At 52.4% G+C, this 20,443-nt stretch overlaps 1 protein-coding gene and 1 long non-coding RNA gene across 2 annotated transcripts in view; one reads left to right on the top strand and one right to left on the bottom strand.

Annotated features, from left to right (window-relative positions):
- The window catches only part of CACNG2 (calcium voltage-gated channel auxiliary subunit gamma 2), a 141,561-nt gene that overhangs the window by 64,427 nt on the left and 56,691 nt on the right, over nucleotides 1–20,443 (top strand). The window lies entirely within an intron of this gene.
- On the bottom strand, nucleotides 13,338–18,962 carry LOC129405596 (uncharacterized). The gene is made up of 3 exons (XR_008630677.1): nucleotides 18,589–18,962; nucleotides 18,102–18,231; nucleotides 13,338–14,265 (listed from the first exon to the last, which is right to left on the bottom strand). It is a non-coding gene; the product is annotated as an uncharacterized LOC129405596 (long non-coding RNA).

Raw genomic sequence — 20,443 nt, 5'->3', positions numbered from 1 at the left:
TGTGATGCTGAGAACTGACTCCTGGTTCCTCACTCAGTGATTACTCCTGGTAGATTTGGGGGACCATATTGGGTTCCAGGAATGAAACCCATATCAGGCTCAAGCAAGGAAAATACTTTGCCTGCTGTACTATCTCTCTGGCTGCATAATTTTCCCATCCTTGTCTTGGTCCCAGAAAATGAAGAATTTCATGCTGAACATAAAACATATCCTCCACAGAGAGCTGTACCTCACTCTAATCCACTGTCCCCCTCCATCCCAACCCCTCATAGGAGACTAACAATTGGGTATTTGCATAAGAATCATTCATTTTGCCCTTCAAAAGAGCCACTGAAGAACATAATTAAGGACATATACTAGCCCCCATACCACCAAAGAAAGCATAGATGTGGGGCCGGGGCAATGGCTTGGCAGCAGGGAGGTACATGCTTTGCACGTGCTGGAAGCTGAGCTCAAATTCTGGCATTCCACGGACCCCAGGCATGGCCAGGGATTACTCTGAAGAACCCCAGAACTTCAGCTGTGGCCCTGGGGGCCCCCTGGGCCAGAGCTCTGCCAGGGCATCTCTGGTGGTCCCTGATGCCTCATGCATCAGGCCCCTGATGCAAACAACTCTGCATCCTTAGGTCCTATTGTTGAATCATCCAACTCAGTTTGCTGATTAACACCAGGAATAATTCCCAGACCCTCTGAGCACTGTTTGAGAGCCCTCAAAACACAAAAATTTAAAATAAATACAAAAGAGTACTTTTTGGGGGGCTCACACCTAGCGATGCATGGGGGTTACTCCTGGCTTTGCACTCAGAAATTACTCCTGCTGATGCTCAGGGGACCGTATGGGATGCTGGGAATCAAACTCAGGTCGGCCACATGCAAGTCAAATGCCCTCCCCGCTCCAGCCTGAGAGTAAAATTTTTTAAAAGAGCATCATCTCTGAATTTATAGTGCCCAAAAATTCATCTGGCTCTGCCCCTTTCTAGGTACAACCTTGGACAAGGTCATTAACTTCTTTTTCCTTTTTGGGTCACACTCGGCGATGCTGAGGGGTTACTCCTGGCTCATGCTCTCAGGAATTACTCCTGGCGGTGCTCAAGTGACCCTATGGGATGCTGGGAATCGAACCCGGGTTGTACGCATGCAAGACAAACGCCCTACCCGCTGTGCTATCGCTCCAGCCCAAGGACATTAACTTTATAAAGCCCCATTTGTTACATGGGGATAGTGGTGGTAACTGTGTGCTGATATTTTACTATTAAAGAGCAGATTTTGTTAAGAGGAGACGTAGGAACCGGAGCGACGGTTCCTTCAGAACAATGATGTATGCTTTCCTTTTCTCTTTTTTTCCAGGGCTGGGGGGGACATTGGGCTACACTAAACTGTGCTCAGGACTTACTCCTGACTCTGTGCTCAGGGATCACTCCTGGTGGTGCCAGGGATAGAACTGGGTCGACAGCATGGAAGCCAGCGCCTTATCCCCTACTCTGGTTCTTCCTGCTTTCCCTGTCTGCTTTGGCCGTCAGGAAGCTTTGGGCCAAGGTTATCACTAATATTATAAGCAATTTCCTGGGACTTTGTGGCACCCGCATCTCTGCGCCCAAGCACTGGCCTCCCCTCCTAATGGGCACACATTTTTTTGTTGTATTTTTTAAAGTCAATTTTTAACAATAAAATTCCGGCTCACTTTTTTAAAATTGCCATTTAGGTGACAATATTGTTCAAGTGCCAGGCATTGGTTGCACAAAGATACGGCTCACCCCAACCACCAGAGTGCCCGTGACCCTCTCCCATCTTTGAGTCACCAGGTCCAACGTTCCTTCCCTCCCACCCCTGCCTCTGTCTGTAGTTGATTTTTCAAAATGCTTATTTAAACATCATGATTTACAAAGTTTTTCATAACACAATTGCTTTGGGTATTCAATATTCCTGTTATTGTTACTGTATTTGGCATATCAAAGATGCCACGGGGAGCTTGCCTGGCTCTTCCATGTGGGCGGGATACTCTCGGTAGCTTGCCGGGCTCTCCGAGAGGGACGGAGAATGTATATCAGAGAATACAAGCAAGTATGTTAAAACCAAACACATGTGTGCTGCTTTAGGCACATCAGTGGGCTAGACTACAAGAGGTCTCGGTCACGGGATCTTTGTTTTATCATCTCTGGATCTTGGCCATTGATGGGATTACATGGTGCCGGGGGTAGTTTTCTGGGTGTGACTGCCAACCTACTGGAAAATGGGGGGTCTGGGTGGAGGATGCCCAGTTCTGATTTGAGCAGGCTTGGAGATCTCAGCCCAGGGTCCCACATGCCTTGGTCCCTCTGCTGGTTCCTTCATGCATGAGGGTCATCCGAGTGTGTGGGGAATGGCCTTAAGCATGACTGTGGAGACGTTACTGGTGCCCGCTCGAGCAAATCGATGAACAACGGCATGACCGTGATACAGTGATTCAATATTCCAACACCAGTTCCACCACCCACGTGCCCTTCCCACCACCAATGTCCCCAATTTCCCCCCCATCCTGCAAGCAGGCACAAAATAATGGACTTTATATAGCTTATTTCTACGTATATCTCGTAAGGGTGTAGCTCAAGTCATAGCCTGAAGATTTACTGGTCTGGTCTGTGAGGTGTGCGCTGGGCTGTCTGCGTTACCGTTTTTGCTCATGGAGCTCCGTGGGCTCCCACTCATTGTCCCCATCCAATGTTCTTGCTTCTCCTGGGCTGTCGGCTCTGTGAGTTTGGGGGTGCTGTGTGGCCGCCTAGATGGCTGCTTGCTTCAGGGCTTTGGAGCTGGGAGGATCAGCTGCAGGGGGTCTCTCTGGCCTCTCTGAGATCCTCCTGGAGCTGAGCTGATTCTCTAGCAGAGGCAGGAGCCGGGTATGGGTGGGTGGAACGCTGGGGCTTTGCAAGAGGGTGGTTGGTGTGGGGGGAGGAATTTGGTCTGCCCCCATCCTGCGTAGGGTCCAGAGACCTGGGCCTGGGGGTGGCTGGGCCTTTCTGGAATAACTCAGCTGCGGGTGTCTCTCTGAGAACAGCCCTGAAGCCGGGCCATTTCTCTCTAGACATTTACAGTCTGGGCGCCTATTGTTACCTCCCTGCGCTCCGTCCATGTGCTCAAGACCTCCCTGTTATGATCACATGCTACTTCCTGGCAGCCCATTCTCTCTCCTCCCTCCCCACTAAGCCGGCACTCTTGGGTCTGTTTTCCCATCTCTGGAGCTTATGATCTATTGACCTTGTTCATACCCTCGATCTGTTTCTCTACCGACCACAGAGGACCGAGGATATCCCGTATTTATCCTTCTGCCTCTGGCTTATTATCAGCAAGACACCCTTCCAATCCATCTGATTTGGCATCTTCCTTGATCCTGATCCTTTTTGTGATTCTTTGGCGCTGTGGTGTCATTTCAGGTCATTGCTGAACTGGATAGATGGGTGTGGATGGATAGAATATTAGCCCCAAGAGAGTGGACAGTACCCCCGGGGACTTTTTGTTGTTGCTGCTGCTGCTGTTGTTGTTATTCGTTGTTTTTGTTCTCTTCCTCACCTCCCTATCGCCCCCCCTCCATCAAAGCCTAGGACCGTTCCAAAGCAATCAGATCTGTCCCCAAACTCATGCTTAGACTAATCCCCGAGTTGGATTTACTACCACTGTTAACCCAATCGCTCGGCAGCGGTGCTGGCTTAGCTGACGGCTACGACTTCTCATTATCTCTCGTTCCACAAGCCCTTGCCAGACATGCCTCTGCGGGAGATGTTTGGGGATGATGTGGCTGGCGGTGCTGTCTTTCCCATCACTAAGGACAAAAAAAAAGAAAAAGGAGGAATCTGGGGAGGATGCTGGTTAAGGGAAAATCCCCTGTATCAAGTGTGGTCGCCCGGCACAGGTTCACCCCCCCCAAAAAAAAAAAAACAGACTTTTACCAGTGCAATAGAAACAAGGGTAGTATAATTCATAGCAGGAAAAACATTCTTTTTCCTGACTCAGAGACTCAGCTTGTGGGAGGAGCCATGGCTGGTCTCTGCAGGGGAGATTCCCCTGGGAAGGGCTGACTCTTTCACTGGGACACAAAGGACCCTGGCTGCCCTCTTGGTGACAGATTTCTGGCAATAGGAATGTCCCTGGCTGGGGGGTGGGGGGAAGGGTGGGGAGAAGAGACTTAGAGGATGGTTAGAGAGATAGTACAGCAGGTAGGGCACTTGCCTTGCACGCAGCCAACCTGGGTTCTATCCTTGGTACCCCCCCTAGGGTCCCCTGAGCCCAGGAGTGATTCCTGAGCACAGAGCCAGGAGTCAGCCACTGTGCACTGCTGGGTGTCTAGAGTCTTGGTAGCAACCATCCAGAGCAACAGTCATGACTCGCCTATTGAATGAGTCCTGAATGAGGGGCTTAGTAACTAACACGTCCTCCAAGGCCAGCCCAGCAGAGTTTAACGCTGATGCAACTGAAGTTTCAGAGCATCGTGTCCGGGGACTTAGAGTCTGCAGCCAGTTTGCAGGTGCTTCGTTTTTAAGAAAAAAACTGGGGAGGGAAGAGAGAGAGAGAGAGAGAGAGAGAGAGAGAGAGAGAGAGATGTGTGTGTGTGTGTGCACTTCCCATTGTCCTCCCTCCACTCCACCTCCCTTTGCCTGTCATCCTCAGTCTTAAAGATTCTTCACACTCGCCCAAGTTGGAATCCTCTTCCCTTCCGATTTTTGGGAAGAAATCCAATTTACCCTCCTCTCTCGCGCAGCAGGCAGAGTATTCCCAGCAAACCCCAGCAGGCGGGAAAGTCCTTCCTTTCTCCCCCTCCAGGAAACGGTCCAGATTGGCTCTTGTGCGATGAATCTTGCCTTTGAAGTCTCCCTGGGACTCAATCCCCACTACCCTTCCTCCCTGCCCTCGCTCTCCCCCGACCCCCCTATCTTGATAACTGGCCAGGCTGAAGTCCAGGAGATTTTTTTTAAAAAAGCATTTTTGGAGACACGCGCTGCCAATGGCTAGGATTTTTCATGGCGATCTGGACACTTTGGGGGAAAGGTAGCAGTTCTCTCAAACAGTTTCCAGGTGTGTGTGTGGCCGGCTGGCCCCCGGAGTCATTCAATAGACACGGCATCCTAAGATACCACATCTGAAATTCTGCTCGTATGATTAGAAGGAAAAGGATAATGCAATCCAATCGCCTGGAGAGCCCGTCCTCGCACACACAGACATAAACAGAGCTGGCCAGAGGCAGAATTGCTTAGCAAATGAAGTTTGTCTAAGGGGGCCCCTGGCTGAGCCTCCTCTACCCTCCCAACTCAGAGCTCCGCTGTACAGGAATCCCAGGTGAATTTAAATCAAACTGCCGCCCCTTCCCAGGGGACTAGCTTCTTAAAGGTTCTCTCAGGGGGTAGGATAACAAGGGCCTTGAAAATGTTTAGCCACCACCCACTATGAAGAAGGCACATTTTTTCCCCAAGTGATGTTAGTCCTGGTGGCCAGCTCTGTAGCGTTCACTCAAGCCACAACAAAAATAGAGACCCTCTGGGATTGGAGCGATAGCACAGTGGGGAGGGCGTTTGCCTTGCATGCGGTCGACCCGGGTTTGATTCCCAGCGTCCCATATGGTCCCCTGAGCAGCGCCAGGGGTAATTCCTGAGTGCAGAGCCAGGAGTGACCCCTGTGCATCACCGGGTGTGACCCAAAAGGCAAAAACAAAATTAAAAAAAGTAGAGACCCTCTCCACCCAGCCAGGCAGGGTGCTTGGCACCAGAAACTCAGCCTGAGATCAAAGAGTCAGACCTGGAGTCAGTGACAGCACAGCGGGGCGGGCCTTAGCCTTGCACATGGCACATCCAGGTTAGAGCCCCTGAGATCCCATATGGTCTCCTGAACAGTGCCAGGAGCGCAGAGCCAGGAGTAACCCTTAAGCATTGCTGGATGGGGTTACTCATCCCCCCAAAAAAATGTTAAACCCGGGGCTGGAGCGATAGTACAGCCGGGAGGACATTTGCCTTGCATGCTGCCGACCCGTGTTCAGTTCCCAGCATCCCATAGGGTCCCCTGAGCACTGCCAGGAGTAATTCCTGAGTGCAGAGCCAGGAGTGACCCTTGTGCATCGCCAGGTGTGACCCCCCCAAAAAACAAAAGTTAAACCCTACCACCAGGGGCTCCACTACTTCATGAATGGGAAGAAATGAGCAGTAAAATCAAAGTCACAAAGTCTTTGCTGGGCAGGCAGGGAGCATTGCTACCAGGAAAATACAGCAGGGTCAGGGGACAGCGAGGGACGGAGAGGGAAAGGTTATGTAAGAGAGGGAGGCCGTGGCAACACTGCCAGGAGAAGGGACAGTTGGTCAGGGCCCCACCCCCACCTCTAAGAAATGAATGGACAAGCCATGCTGCAATCTGGGGGAAGTGCATTCCAGGTCAGGGACCAACAAGCAGGGAGTAGGAAGGGCCTGGCAGTACTCCGAGCGTTCCCGGGAGGCAGCAGGCGGGGGGGGGGGGGGGGGAGGGGGAGGGGGGAGGAGAGCAGGGTGAATGGGGCAGGAACAGTGGGTGACAGGAAGTCGAAGCCAAACCGGAAGTGCTTGTAGGCGTTGGCGGCTGCTGGAAGTCATTGGAAGGTCTCAGCGAAGGAGTGTCCGGTGTGGACAGGGATTTTTTTTTTCAGGATGGGGACCGGTTTGCAGGGAGACTGGCATGGACACAGAGATCCTTTAGAAAACCCGTGGTGACCAGGTGGGAAGTGACGGTGTCAGGGGCAGGAGGCTAAAAGTCTCCTCTGGGAGCTGGAGCGGTAGCACAGTGGGTAGGGCGTTTGCCTTGCATGTGGCCGACCCGGGTTCGATTCCCAGCACCCTTTATGGTCCCCCCACCCCCACCCTGAGCACCATCAGGAGTGATTCCTGAGTGCAGGGCCAGGAGTAACCCCTGAGCATCACCGGGTGTGGCCCAAAAAGAAAAAAAAAAGAGTAACCCCTGTACATAGTTGAGTGTGACCCAAAAAGAAAAAAAATAAGTCTCCTCTGACACGGGAGCACCGGCCCCTTGCTGTGGGTGAGGAAAACGAGGCATTCAGGGCGCCTCGTTCCCCACGGCCAGGGGTGGAATCGTTGACTTGCAGAGGCCGGTAGCTCGCTCTCCGGTGACCTTCTCTGTCACCACAAACTGAGAGGGAGGCAGCTTCCGTGCCCAGGAGAGGGATCTGAGTCCTCAGGGCGTGAGTCCTCAGGGAGGGGGGTTTGAAGAGTCAGAGATTCCTCTGGGCCTTGCTTTGAAGGGTTCTGTGGAGAGTGAATAGATTACGAGTTCACAGGATCCGGTTTTCCTCAGGACCGTGCTCCAGTGCTTGCCCCTCGGCAGGGCCGGCCCTTCTCCACAGCAGCCCCCCTGAGGCACAGGGAGAGGCTGACGTTTTAGTCCCATTTTACAGGGCCGGCCACTGAGGCTGAGGCCTGTGCACTGGGCTGAGGGGCCGGCCTGGTTCCCACAGACCCTGCTCTTGAGCACGGACAGAGGAGCTGTCTTCTCAGTGGCTTTGTGCAGCGTCCGAGGCCTGGAGATCGAGGTCCGCATGAATGGTTCTCATCTAGACAGACCCTCCCCACCCTGGTGGTGGGGGAGGTGTCTTAGAGAGAGACCCCCACGAAGAAGAGCAATCCCTCCACACACCGGCTGTGAGGAGCGCCCGGGGCAGAGTGGGAGTCCCGTGAGGGGCCTTGTGGGTCACTGTCCAGCTCTGGGGTGGCCATGATCCCCCCCCCAATCGTGGGGTCCACACCTCCCAGGTGGTGGGAGAGAAGGCACGAGGCATCATTCGTTTCGCCCAGATGCCCTCTCTCGGGTGGAGGGAGGGAGGGAAATGAGTCGGTTTCGAACCCTCCTGTCTTCTGAGTGTGAGAAAAGGTGGCAGGGAGGGGGGAGGGAGGGGGCGGGGAGGGTCAGGGAGGTGTGTAAGGGGAGGTGAGGAGCCGGGAGGAGAGTGGAGAGAAGGAGAGGAGGGACTGGGTGAGTTCCCAGAGACCAACTATTCCGGGAAGACCAGAGGGCGGCCTGTGTCTGAGGGGGAGAGGGACAGACAGACGGACAGACAGGCAGACAGACAGAGCTGGGACCAGCCTGATTCACCCCCACCTCAGACCGTCCCCCAAGAAATCCTCTCTGCTCTCACCCCTCCCCCAGCCCAGAAATCGAAGCCCCCCCCCTTACCCACTCCTCTCTACGAGCACCGAGCACCCGAGCCTCCCCCACTTCCTGGGGAGCTGACCTCACCCCACTCACTCAGCAATCAACCCGTCCTGAGCGCCTCCCCGCTCCCGGCTCTGCGGCTGCCTTCTTTATTTGGGACATGTTTCGCTAACTCCATTGCAGAGGGGAGGTCACTCACCCAAGGTCATCCGACTGGGTGGCCGGAGGAGGAGCCGAGACACAGACCCAGGAGATGCCTTTCGGTCCCTGCAAATTTCCACCTCCCCCGCCCCCCACTGGGCCACTAAATTCAGACCCACCTTGGCCTCCTGAGTCCAGCAGGTCTGGGTCCGAAAGGCTGGAAAGGAGGCCTGTGACTTAAGACCATGAAAACCAAGGCCTGGTTGACCAGCTGCTGCCGACACGGGCACAACTACAATTTTTGGAGACCGGTTAACTCACTCACCTGCCCCGCTTCCCTCCCCACAGATGATGCTGTTGATGACGTGACCCCAGGGCTCTGGCCGTGCCTGGTGACAGTGCTCCCCTTTCAAGCCGTGTCTCTTGCTGGGGGGTTCCTGCTTTCATTGATACACAGGGGCCCATGCTCACCAGGGCCGTGCTCACATATACACAAACTTGAACCATCCTGCTATGTGGACTGAGGGGGAGCAGCCGGAAGGCTCTGTCTGTGTTTGTGTTTGTGTGTGTGTGTGTGTGTGTGTGCACGCGCATGCTCCCACAGTTAAGTGGCCCCTGGCCTGGAAGCGTGGGGATAGCAGGAAGGGCCCCAGTGCTCTGCAATCTCTTTGCAAGCAGGGTCTTGAGCACCAGGACCCAGTCACTTGCCCGCAGGGAGCCACAGTACAGACCAGGCAGTGTGACCCGGAAGAACTCCTGTCCACCCGCCTTCCTCAATGGCTTGGACCTTGGGGAGTCTCCGTTTCCTCGCCTGGAAGGCGAGGCGAAGCCACCAGCCTCCCCAGGATGTGACGATGATGGGAGACTATGCGTAGGCCGTGGGGGTGAGGGCGGGAGCGGAACCAGCAGGAGGTGTACCTCCCTTTGCACCTACAAACACAGGAGGTCTGACTTCCGGGGTGTGTGTGTGTGTGTGTGTGTGTGTGTGTGTGTGTGTGTGTGTGTGTGTGTTTATGACTAGCCTCAGTGGTACTGTACAGAGTGGCTGAATTCTATGGGGCTGAAGTGCGAGTACTCCGGGTCCTGCGTGCAGCAGACCTGGGTTCGATCCCCGGCATTCCAGAGAACACGCGAGCCCACCAGGAGTGATCCCTAAAGGCAGAATCCAGAGTAACCCCGTGAGCACCCCTGTGTGTGTGGCCCCAAAAACAAACAAACAAAAAAGAGTGAAGAAAGAATTCCGCCCCGCGGCTCCAGGCCAGAGAGACAAGCCGGCAGCCAGCTCCAAGCCCTCCTGTCACAGCCCCGGTCTCATCACTTCCGTGGTGGCTCAGTGACCAGGCCACCCGGGTCCCCGGGGGGAACAAAGCTTCTGCCGTGCTCCCCATTGTTCCCCTGAGATGCCCAGGACACCCGTCCATTTCTTGGCCCTGGAGAGAGTTGTCCAATGCCTGACAGCCGCTATTGAGCACGAGTTGAGTGCAGCCCGGAGGACCACCCACGCTGCCACCCAAGACAGAAGTCTGGCCGGCAATGTGACTGCCGGTGTGGGCTTCACTCGACAGCTGTTGCTGCCTTGGCCTTGGCCGTGAGGGGGGGAGGGGCAGGAGGAGGGGCCTGGGTTCTGGCCAGCAAGACCCGTGCTCTCGCTCTCTCTCTCTCCCTCTCTCTCTCTTTCTCTCTCTTCCTCTCTCTTTCTCTCTCTCCCTCTCTCTCCTTCTCCCTCTCCCTCTCTCTCTTTCTCTCTCTCCCTTTCTCTCTCTCTCCCTCTCTCTCCTTCTCTCTCTCCTCTCTCTCTCTCTCTCTCTCTCTCTCTCTCTCTCTCTCTCTCTCTCTCTCTAGTTTCACTACACAGGTCTCTGGGGGTTTCTGGAGGAGGGCTGTGGGGGAAACCCCAGGTTCCGTTTCCAAGCCTGACGGCTCTGCATCATAGCTGGGCATTTCCGAGGTGGGAATGCCAGCACGGGCCCGTCATGGCAAGCGAGACTCAGAAACGTCTCACCCAGGAAAATAATACTCAGTGGCAGGAGACACCCCCACCCCCACCCCGCCAAATACGAATGGGCTTTCCTGATAGCCTCCTTCTATCAGGGGGCAGTGGGTGGGGACGGGGGGGGGCGAAATGTGTGCTCCATAAATGGTAAGCGCCATGCAGAGCCAGTCACACCGTCGGTATTTATGGCATCAAAACAAGCAGAGATTCTTCTTGTGTGTTGGAACCCAAGGGTTAAAAGTCCAGGTTGGAGTGATAGGACCAAGGGCAGAGTGCTTGCCTTGCACGCAGTCAACCCTGGTTCAATCCCCGGCACAGCATAGGGCCTTTAGAATACTGCCAGGGCCTGGAATACACGCCTAGCACCCCACCCCCCCAATAAAAAAGGAGGTAAAAAAGAAGAAGAGGTGCCCTAGGAAACTGAGTCCAGAGTAGGAACCTGAAGTTCCCCTGAAATGATCAGGTCTGGAGTCAGGCAGGAAGTAAGGCTGTGAGGCTGGAGAGACAGGCAGGGTTCAGGCAATGAGGTCTTGGGTGGGTCAGGGAAAGGATGCTGATCTTGCAGCTGGGGGGGGGGCATGTGACTCAGTGGCAGAGCACATGCGTCCATGGGTGAGACCTTGGGTTTGACCCCTGGTACTAAGGGAAAAACTATATATATATATATATATATATATATATATATATATATATATATATATAATACATATGTTATATATATTTGCATACACACAAAGATAAGCAGTTGGAAGTCATTGAAGGGTTTGAGGGTGGGGAAGTGTGACCTGTAGGGATGGGGCTGGTGGCATCCAGGTTCCTCACAGGAAGATGAACCAGGGAGCCAAAGTCCAGACGAATGACGTGGCGGCCCAGGCTGAGGAAGGGAGCACAGACTCGTGACCATAGGGATGAGGGATTCAACCCTTCAGAGATCCCTAAGACCCAGTGGGGCGGGGAGTGGGAAGAGGGAGAAGGAGCGTCCAAGAAGGAGCCCCCTAAGATGACTCTCGCCCTGGGGGTGTTCCCACGGGGGGCCTCGGGAGGGCTGGCGCGGGGCGTGAGTGCCGACGCCAGGTTTGGGGAGGCAGAGTTTGAGCCATCTTCCAAACTGCCAGATGGCCAGACTCATGTAGGCCGGGAGTGGTGGGGGCGGAGTGTGCAGAGCTAAAAGTCACCCCAATGGGCAGCCACTTAGGTGGGCGGTCACTGAAGGAGTGGACATGGCCGGGAGGCTCGAAGGGCACGAACGCCAGGGGAACACGCAGGGGCGGCCTCACGCGTCACCGGCCATCTGGGTGGTGTTGGCTGTTCTGGTCAGTGGACACCACAGATGTCCCGGGAACAGGCGTCCTTGTCCATGGGGACGGCTTTGTCCAGATTCTAGGTCCCCCTCCCAAATAACATGCCCCAAGGGGTCAACTGCGCATCCGAAATGAAACTTTCCTGGGAGACTGGTCTCGGTGGCTGCACTAGCTGTGACTCGCTTCTCATCTCTGGGGGACTCACTCAGCCTTCTTCTCGAGCCCAACGCAAGGGGTCTTCTGCCTTGGTTTTCGAGGGGCACAGCCAAGGGGCACGAGCCTCTCCTTCCTTCCCTGCATCCCGTCAGCCCAGGCCAGGGCCTGGGTTGCAGCTCAGTGGAGGAGAGCAAAGACATCACAGGCCTGAGAACCTGAGTTTGATTCCCTGGGAAGGAAAAAAATAAATAACAGAGGCCTGGCCTACTATTCATAATATATATGTATAGATCCCAAATACACATGTATTTGTGTGTGTATATATGTATATATATATATATATATATGATAATTGTCTTCCACACTGTAAGTACTTGGAAACAGAGCTGGGATTATGTTTTATATTTCTTGATAATCCTTCAGGATCCAGTCAAACCCTCACAGGAAATGACTAATATAGATTAATGAGGCAAGATGATGAGAAGAAGTCATATGGAGGGAGGCCGAGGCCAGAGTGATAGTGACATGAAGTAAGCCTCTTGCCTTGCGTGTCGCTGTGGCCGACAATGGTTTGACCTTCAGCACTCCAGGTGGTCCCCCAGGACCGCCAGCTGTGGCCCCTGAGCAAAGAACCAGGAGTGGCCCCTGAATTCCACCAGTCAGGGCCCTAAGACAAAGCAAATTAATATATAGAGGCCAGAGAGATGGTCCAATGGTTCAGGAATCCCTAGGAACCCCCGCTGAGTACTGCCAGGAATGACTCCTGGGCATAGCCTGCAATGCCCCTCCAAAAAAATCTTAATATCTGTAAGTCCCCTGCTATGTATGAAGATGTCCACTCACAAAGTCTCTTTCAGCCTTCCAAATTATAGACTGTCACTGTCACTGTCTTCCCGCTGCTCATCAATTTGCTCGAGCGGGCACCAGTAATGTCTCCATTGTGAGACTTATTGTTACTGTTTTTGGCATATCGAATGCACCACAGGAAGCTTGCCAGGCTCTGCTGTGTGGGCAGGATACTCTCGGTAGCTTGCCAGGCTCTCGGAGAGGGGCGGAGGAACTGAACCTGCGTCGGCCGCATGTAAGGCAAATGCCCTACCCGCTGCGCTATGGCTCCAGCCCAAATCATAGACTACCCCGATATTATAGGGGTAATTAGGGCAACAGTATCAGACATAACATCAAACTTAGACACATCCACGCACCCCAAGTTCCAGTGGTGTCAGACAAAAGTTTCTTTCTCATCCCCATTTGTTTCCCACCCACTGAAAGTCCAAGACAGGCAGCTCCACTCCCACACTGACGGGGGGGGGGGGGGGGGAGTCTGCCCTTCTGTCCTGGGGTCCCACCCGCTTCAGTCAGCACTGGAGCCTGCAGACAGCCAGCAGCTCGGCCCTGGCCGGGAAGGGGCGAGCACAGGACAGATGGTGGGTGAGTGGTGCCGGCAGGCGAGGCTGCGGAGGACCAAACATCTTGTCCACTGCATTCCTGCAGGGAGAGCTCTGGCGGGGGGGGGGGGGTCAGTCTTCCCGGCGGGGGTGAGGGGAGTGGGGCTGGGAAAAGGAGCGGGGCCAGGTACTGGACCTCAGGGGAAACGGGGCTGTGTGGTTCCTGTGTGGCATGTGAGAGTAGAAAGCCAAGCCCAGGATGAACCGTCCCTGGTCTCTCGCTCCGGCTGGCCCACAGCACAGCAGAGCAAAGCAACGCACCCCAGCCCACTTGGCTCCGAAGCCCGGACTTCCTCCCCTCCACCGCCTGAGTGACGGCAGCCCCTTGGGTGCTGCCCCGCGGGGCCCTCTGAAATGCATCCATTCGGATCACCTTGGCAATTGTTTAATTCCCCATGTAACCCAACCTGAGAGTGACAGACGCACGCGCAAAGCAAGTTGCCCGCTGGAGGAGTTTTGCAGCGGCTTCCTCCGTTTCTTCCCGGTCCGTTCCCGGTGCACTCCTTGGACAAGTCAATCAACTCCCTGACATGCCCTCGCATTAGGGGAGGTACAAATTCCGGCTGGAAAGTCTCTGCCTCGTAAACTTGACATATTCAGATGCTGCGGCTTTTAGCGCGAGTAAATTAAAGCTCTTAAAATGTCAGAATGTTTTTGTTGCGTTTGACAGTCTCACCATAGGTCAAACCACCTCCCAGACAGACGTGTCTAAATGGCTGTCTAACCAGATCGCTCCAGAAGGCCTTTTAGGAAGACGAGGGCACCCCAGCGCGCGTGTGTAGCCGAGACCCGGGCGTAGCATTAATTCCATTTGGATCCGTTCCCAGGGACGGACATGATTCACCAAGTCTCCCCCAGAGTCACAGATTCTGAGCTTGCGCGCCTAAACGGGGTCTTGGGAGATCTTTGATGAGGTGCTCGGGAGGACCTGGAGGTCCTCTTGCTTTGCCCCCCATGAACTACAGGCGCTTAAAATTGTGATTCAGTCGTGCTATTAGGCATCACAGCAGGCACCTTCGACGAATGCGTTCACCTCAAAGAGCTATGTAGGACGCGCTTTGCATCAAAGGGCACTCTGGAAGACATATAATCGTGTGGAAGATAAATTAAAAAAGGGAAAACCCTGCCTTGGGGAAGCAAGCACTCTCGTGCAGGTCAGAGGACGAGTCCGGGAGGAGCTGAGTGGTGCTAAGTGGCTTGGAGAGAGGCGAGGGACTTAGACGGATGGGGTTGGTTTTACTAGGTTACATGGCGAGCCCCGGGGAAGTGGAGAGACTTTTCTGCACCGGTGCGATTTGATCAAAGACCTGAAAAGTGAGTCTGGGAGAGAGGATCTGAGCAGAGATGATGCTAGTGAGAGGCTTGGGGGAGGGAGGGAAATGGATGAGGGACCAGGTGTTTGGACTCAGGGGTGAGTCTGCCAGCAAAGAGCTTTGAGAATTGAGTCCTGGGGACACTCCATTAAGGGGAGGGGGGAGGTCAGGGACATGCCGTGGATAAAGCCGGGAAGGAGTAGCAGGGGAGGGGGAGAGGCTCAGCGAGGGGGGTGCCCGAGGCAAGAAAAGGCAGATCAAGGAGGGAGTGATCAACCAGAACAAATAAGATGAAGACGAAGAATAGACCATCAGACCTGACAAGAGGAGGCTAGTGGTGAGAGTCTGAGGGGAGAGATGGAAAAAGAAGAGATTCTCTCTCTCCTCCCCCCACCCCTACTGCCCCCAATACTATATTTCTGTGCCCGTGCAGGCTTTTAATGAGTTTCCCAATTTAATTCACAGGACCCTGGGACCAGGAGGGTGGGGTGGGTGGGATCATAGTTCTGTTTTCTCCAGGGTACAATTGAGGCTCTGGTGTGAAAGCCGGACTGATGCTTGAAAGGTGCCAGACCCCCCCTAAGGTCCCATCCCCCTTCGTCAGGGCGAGTCCACATCACTTGGAGGTCGTCTGGGGCAACCAGCACAACATGATTTCCCATTTAAAAACGAAAAAAAAAATCTCAGTAAATAGGTCACTCAGCTTCCCTTTGAACAGAGTCTGAATCATTCTGATGATTAGCATCTTTCCTTTAGGTTTTTAATTAAAGAGGCTCCATCCTGCACCCCTGTACGGTACCACTTCGAAGTGTGTGCTCTTGAAAGAGGTTCTTCCTCTCATTACTCCACTTCCTTCCTTGTTCCGAAAAATAAAGAAAAGGAAAAAAAGGCTTTGGCTATTTGGGTAGGAAAACAATCGGGGAACCAGCAGAGTTCTTTTGCCACCTCAGTCCCCGCCTAGCAAGACAGCCGTGACCTGTCTTGGATAGACCGCTAGCTCTTGTCTCAGATTCCACGCTTTGAGCTCTAAGGAAGACAAAAAGCGACTCGAATTGGCTTTGCAATCTGCAAAAGAGCTTCTCACCTAACTGGGCATCTCCAGCCTGTGTGTCTAGGTTTCTCATCATCCTCAGAGTGATAGCAAGACAGCCACCATGCTTTGGGGCTCTCCATCCTCTGAGGACAACACCTCAAGGGACAACAAGGGTCACTTCCTGGTGCTTTTGGGTGACAGCAAGAAACTGGTTTCCCAGAAGCCTCCAGGAATCCTTGCCTCCTGTTCATTGACCCCAGTTGGTCATGTGACTGTTTTCAGACTGATCATTGACCAGCCGTGCGTCTAGCCATCAGGGCCCTCCCAGGAGCTGGGGGAAATGTCGGCTTTCTCTACTTTCTAAGGCCTGATACTTCTGGGATGGGACAGGGTGATAAAGGTGCAACCAAGGATTCGCTTCAAATCAGAGTCTGTGGCTAGTTCCTCACCACTTTGCCTTTCCCCATGCTCTGTGCTGTGTGGCTGTGGATGGAAATATCATTCATGAGTGTAGGGAGCTTAGAACTAAGACTTTACTCTCTCCCTCACCTTACTCCTATTATGAGTCACTCTGTCCTTGCGTCTTCCAACCACTGAAAAGCTCAAAAGTGAGAGATAGTAGAGTGGGTAGGGAAGGATGGGGCACTTCCTTTGTAAGCAGCTGACCCAGCTTTGATCCCCAGATGGTCCTCCAAGCCTGCCAGGAGTGATTCCGAAATGCAGAGCCAGGACCAGCCCCTGAGCACAGCCGGGTGTGGCCCAACAAACAAACAAACAAACAACTTAAAATCTGCCAACTTCTATCCATTCCACTTTATTCCAGGCTATCACCTGCTCTGCGTGGATTTATTATAACAGCTGGGCTCTCTGCTTCCCACCACTTCCTTATAAACAAACAAAAAAATGTGCTAGTTCACCTCTCGAGAAAAATCTAATTATGTGGCCTTCTTTTGTAAAGACCCTCATTGGCAGTGCCAGGCTCCAGAATTGTCTTTCTCACCTGGTCGATCTTCAGGATTCCTGACCATTCCTCCTGCCACCATCCATTTACCCATTTTATAAATATTGTATTATACCTCATTGAACCATTGTAATATTCCCCCCACACACACACACAGCAAATGCTTGCTCTCCTCCAACTGGAAACAAAATTAAACAAATCTGATGTTCAAGCAAGTGTTCTAGGAGTAATTCTTATTTCCTCTCTTTCATCACATCACCTCTCTACATGACTAATGTTGAGACTACCTTTAGAAACATAATAAATGGTCATCCTCAGTTTGTGTCAGACGTGGTTACCACAACCCAGAACACCACAGTTTTCTAGTAGGTGGAGCACAATCTATGATCAACTGGTCTACCTACAGAATTGGCCAACTGGTCTACCTACAGAGTTGGCCAACTGGTCTACCTGCACAGTCCTGTTCTTTATTTTTAAAAAATCTCAGAATTATAATAAAAACCTGGTCTTTGATTAAGTTTCTGACTACATTGCCCTTTTCCACCACCCCCTCCCTTACTTACTGCCCTTCCTTTTGACACTTAAAGACACCAAGCTTGTTCCCACCTAAGTGTCCTTCCACTTGCCGTTCTCTCCATCTGTAATATTCTTCCTGTGGTCTTTATCTGTTAATACAATATGCAATCTAAAATTCATGTCAGAGAGGCTAAAGCAATAGCACAGCAGGTTAGGGCATTTGCCTTGCACACAGTCAATCCGGGTTCAATTCCCGGCATCTCATATGGTCCCCCAGGCACTGCCAGGAGGAGTAATTCTCGAGTGCATGAGCCAGGAGTAACCCTTGTGCATCGCCGGGTGTGATCCAAAATAGAGGGGAAAAAATAAGTTAAAATTCATATCAGGGAGATGACCCTCTCTGGTCATCTTTATATCCACCAAGTCCTTCAATCACATTATACTTTCTTATATTCTTGGCAACAGGTCACTCTTCGGAAATATCACTGATCTTGGTTATCTTCCTAGCATAGCAATCCTCTGAAGACAAGGACATTGTCCATCTTCTTGGGGCCTCTTGCCCCATCACAGTTCTTGGGGAAGTGCCTAATAGAAGCTCAATATATGCGTTGAAAGAATGTCACTGTCATCCTGTTGCTCATCGACTTGTTAGAGCGGGCACCAGTAATGTCTCTCATTGAGAGACTTATTGTTACTGTTTTTGGCATATCCAATATGAATGGGTAGCTTGCCAGGCTCTGCCGTGCGGGCTTGATACGCTCGGTAGCTTGCCGGGCTCTCCGAGAGGGGCGGAGGAATCGAACTCGGGTAGGCCGCATAAAAGTGAACACCCAACCGCTGTGCTATCGCTCCAGGCCGTGTTGAAAGAATAAATGAACAAATGACTGCTCTGCTGATCAGGCCTTTATGCGTCTTATCACCAGCCTCTTTACCTGCCTGTCCTTCTAACTTAACTCTTCCAGTTGCCAACACTCTCTCGCTGTGCTCTCTCTCTCTCTGTCCTTCTCTCTCATGCACACACACTTGCATACAAACACATACACACTTTAGTTGTCTCTCTACCTCCCTCCATAACCACCAGCCCTTACCTTCATCGCCCCCTTATGCTATGGCTTCTCCACCCCATGTTTGGGACTCCCTGGGGAAGGTCTGGTCTTTCCATTCCACACCTCCATCGCCCAACTCACAGCCTGCTCAGAGAAGGCATTCAGTGACTGCCTAGTAAATGAATGAACGAAAGGTTATATTCTTCTCTTGTAATTCAGGCACGAGTTACTCCTTAAGAGGTAAAATTTGACCTGTTCTCCCTATTTCTCTCAGTCAGCCTCAAGTGCAGGGTTTGGAGCCACCCTCCCTCTCCTCCTACCGCCCCTGTAAGTCTTTGCTCTCGCGGTAACAGGCTAACACTTCTGTGAATTATTTGGAAGCTGGTACTTCCCTCAATGTTGTATTTCTGAGTGGTTTCTATTTGTTCTGACAGTTGTCAGATTTTTTTTATTTATACCAACTCTCTCTAGAGTTTCGTTTACTAGATCCTCTCAATCTAACACCTAGAAAGAAGAGAAAATGACTTACCTATAAATCTTTTTTATTGGAGGTGTACATAAAGCAGACCTTCTTTCACATCTCCGCTCTCCCCTGAGATTTAAGGAGTCTGGGCTTTTATTGTTGTCGTTACCACTCATTTTGAAAGGACAGGGGTTGGGAGGCGGGAAAGGCTTAGCTGTTCCCCAGGAGGGGAGGGGTGTGCGGGAGGGAGCTGGATATCCCAGTCTTTGATGGTGGGCCCAAACAAAGGCAGCTTCCGAAAGAGTTGACAGTTTCCTGCCAGAAACACACAATGAGCTGAGGAAATTTACTACCTGCCAAACATTCAGAGACCTGAAATATTTCCTCCTGGTCTCTGCTGTGTGATTTTTAGAGATGTACATGGGTAAAACTACCATTTTCCACCAGGTAGTTTTGGAACTATAAATTGGAACTTCTGGGGCTCCTACGAAGACAAACTTTCTTTTACCTACCTTTGATGATTACTTTGTTGTATTGGTTGCGACTGCTCTTGTTTCATTCTTAGGGACAGCTTGGGAATGTGGGTCGGTGCTAGAAGTCAAACTCAGGGCCTCGAGTCTAAGCCACATCCCCTGGGCTCTCTCCTATTTATTTTTTAATTTTTTTTAAGTTTTATTTTCATAAGGTTGTTCACATTGTTTACATTCAATAATTCAACACCAACCCTGCCACCATTTCACCTTCCCACCACCATTATTTTGAATTTCCCCACCACCCTTCAAACCTGCCTGCCACAGGAGGATTATTCTAGATCATTTGTTTTCTATTGCTTCTGATGAATATCATGAGAGGTGGTGCGGCTGCTTTTGTGGCCGCGTGCTCTTGGAATTCTACATATGTAAATGATTGGGGTCCAGAGACAACTCTGTAGGAAGCTAATCCATTTTGAGATTCATTTGTGAGTCTCTGGATCAGGGCGGGGGGGCGCACTTAAATATGGCCTGGAGGCAGTTCATGGGTGAGACAGTCATGAAGGGGTGGGCAGGGAGATGATGGGAGGGGACAAACCACTTCTGCCACCACGTGACCTACCGTCTTCAGTCCCTGTTCCCGCAAACCTGAGTTTTTCTTCTGAAAGTTTGTGGCCACCGGAGGTTCATTTGGAGTGGGCAGAGAGGGGACACCTGCTCCATCTGAGGAGCTCTGGTGAAATCAGCTTGGCATGGGGTCCAGAGAAATCTCCAGCCAGCTGCTCTCTTCTGGGATTCGTTGCTGCATCTCTCTCCTATTTATTTTAACTGGGGTTTCCATGCAAGAGAGATGGGGCCGAGTTGAGGCATTTTCTGGAAATGAAAATGTCAGGACGGAAATGAACATGCCTCGTTCCTGTCCCTCCCACCCCCTTTCTAACATCCACTGGGCTTAAAGTCAATAGGAACTTGCGTAATACTCAACCTCCTCGTCTCCCCCAAATGTCCCACATCTTCTCCGTGCTTGAAAATGTGGCTTGGATGGGACTGATGATCCGCCTGTGTGGGCTGTAAAATTCAGCAGAGGCCGCATGACCTTCTGGAGTGACAATCTGACCGCCCCAAGTGCTGAGGGCCGCAATTCAAAAAAAAAAATCTCTTCCTCCTGGTGACTGCTTGGGGGCGGTCTCCATAGTGACACACAGGAGTGGGGTGAATCTGAGGTAGCACAACCTGGCCCGGGAGAACGGAGTGAGTCAAGCCTCTCTTTCTGCTGCGCGATCACGGGCCGCCGTCTCCACCTCTGATTATTTCCTTCTGTCACAGAAGGGACTTGGGAGCCTGAACACGCCGGTCTCTTGGAATCTGGACAGAATGCTATGTTCACTTGGGGAGCAAATCACTCTCAGCCCTCCCACCTATCCGGGGGCAGCCTCCTCCTCTGCTCAGGC

The sequence above is a fragment of the Sorex araneus genome, chromosome 6 (assembly GCF_027595985.1).
Source record: "Sorex araneus isolate mSorAra2 chromosome 6, mSorAra2.pri, whole genome shotgun sequence".
In the NCBI taxonomy this organism is placed as follows: Eukaryota; Metazoa; Chordata; class Mammalia; order Eulipotyphla; family Soricidae; genus Sorex; species Sorex araneus.
This window is presented reverse-complemented; position numbering and strand designations above follow the sequence as displayed.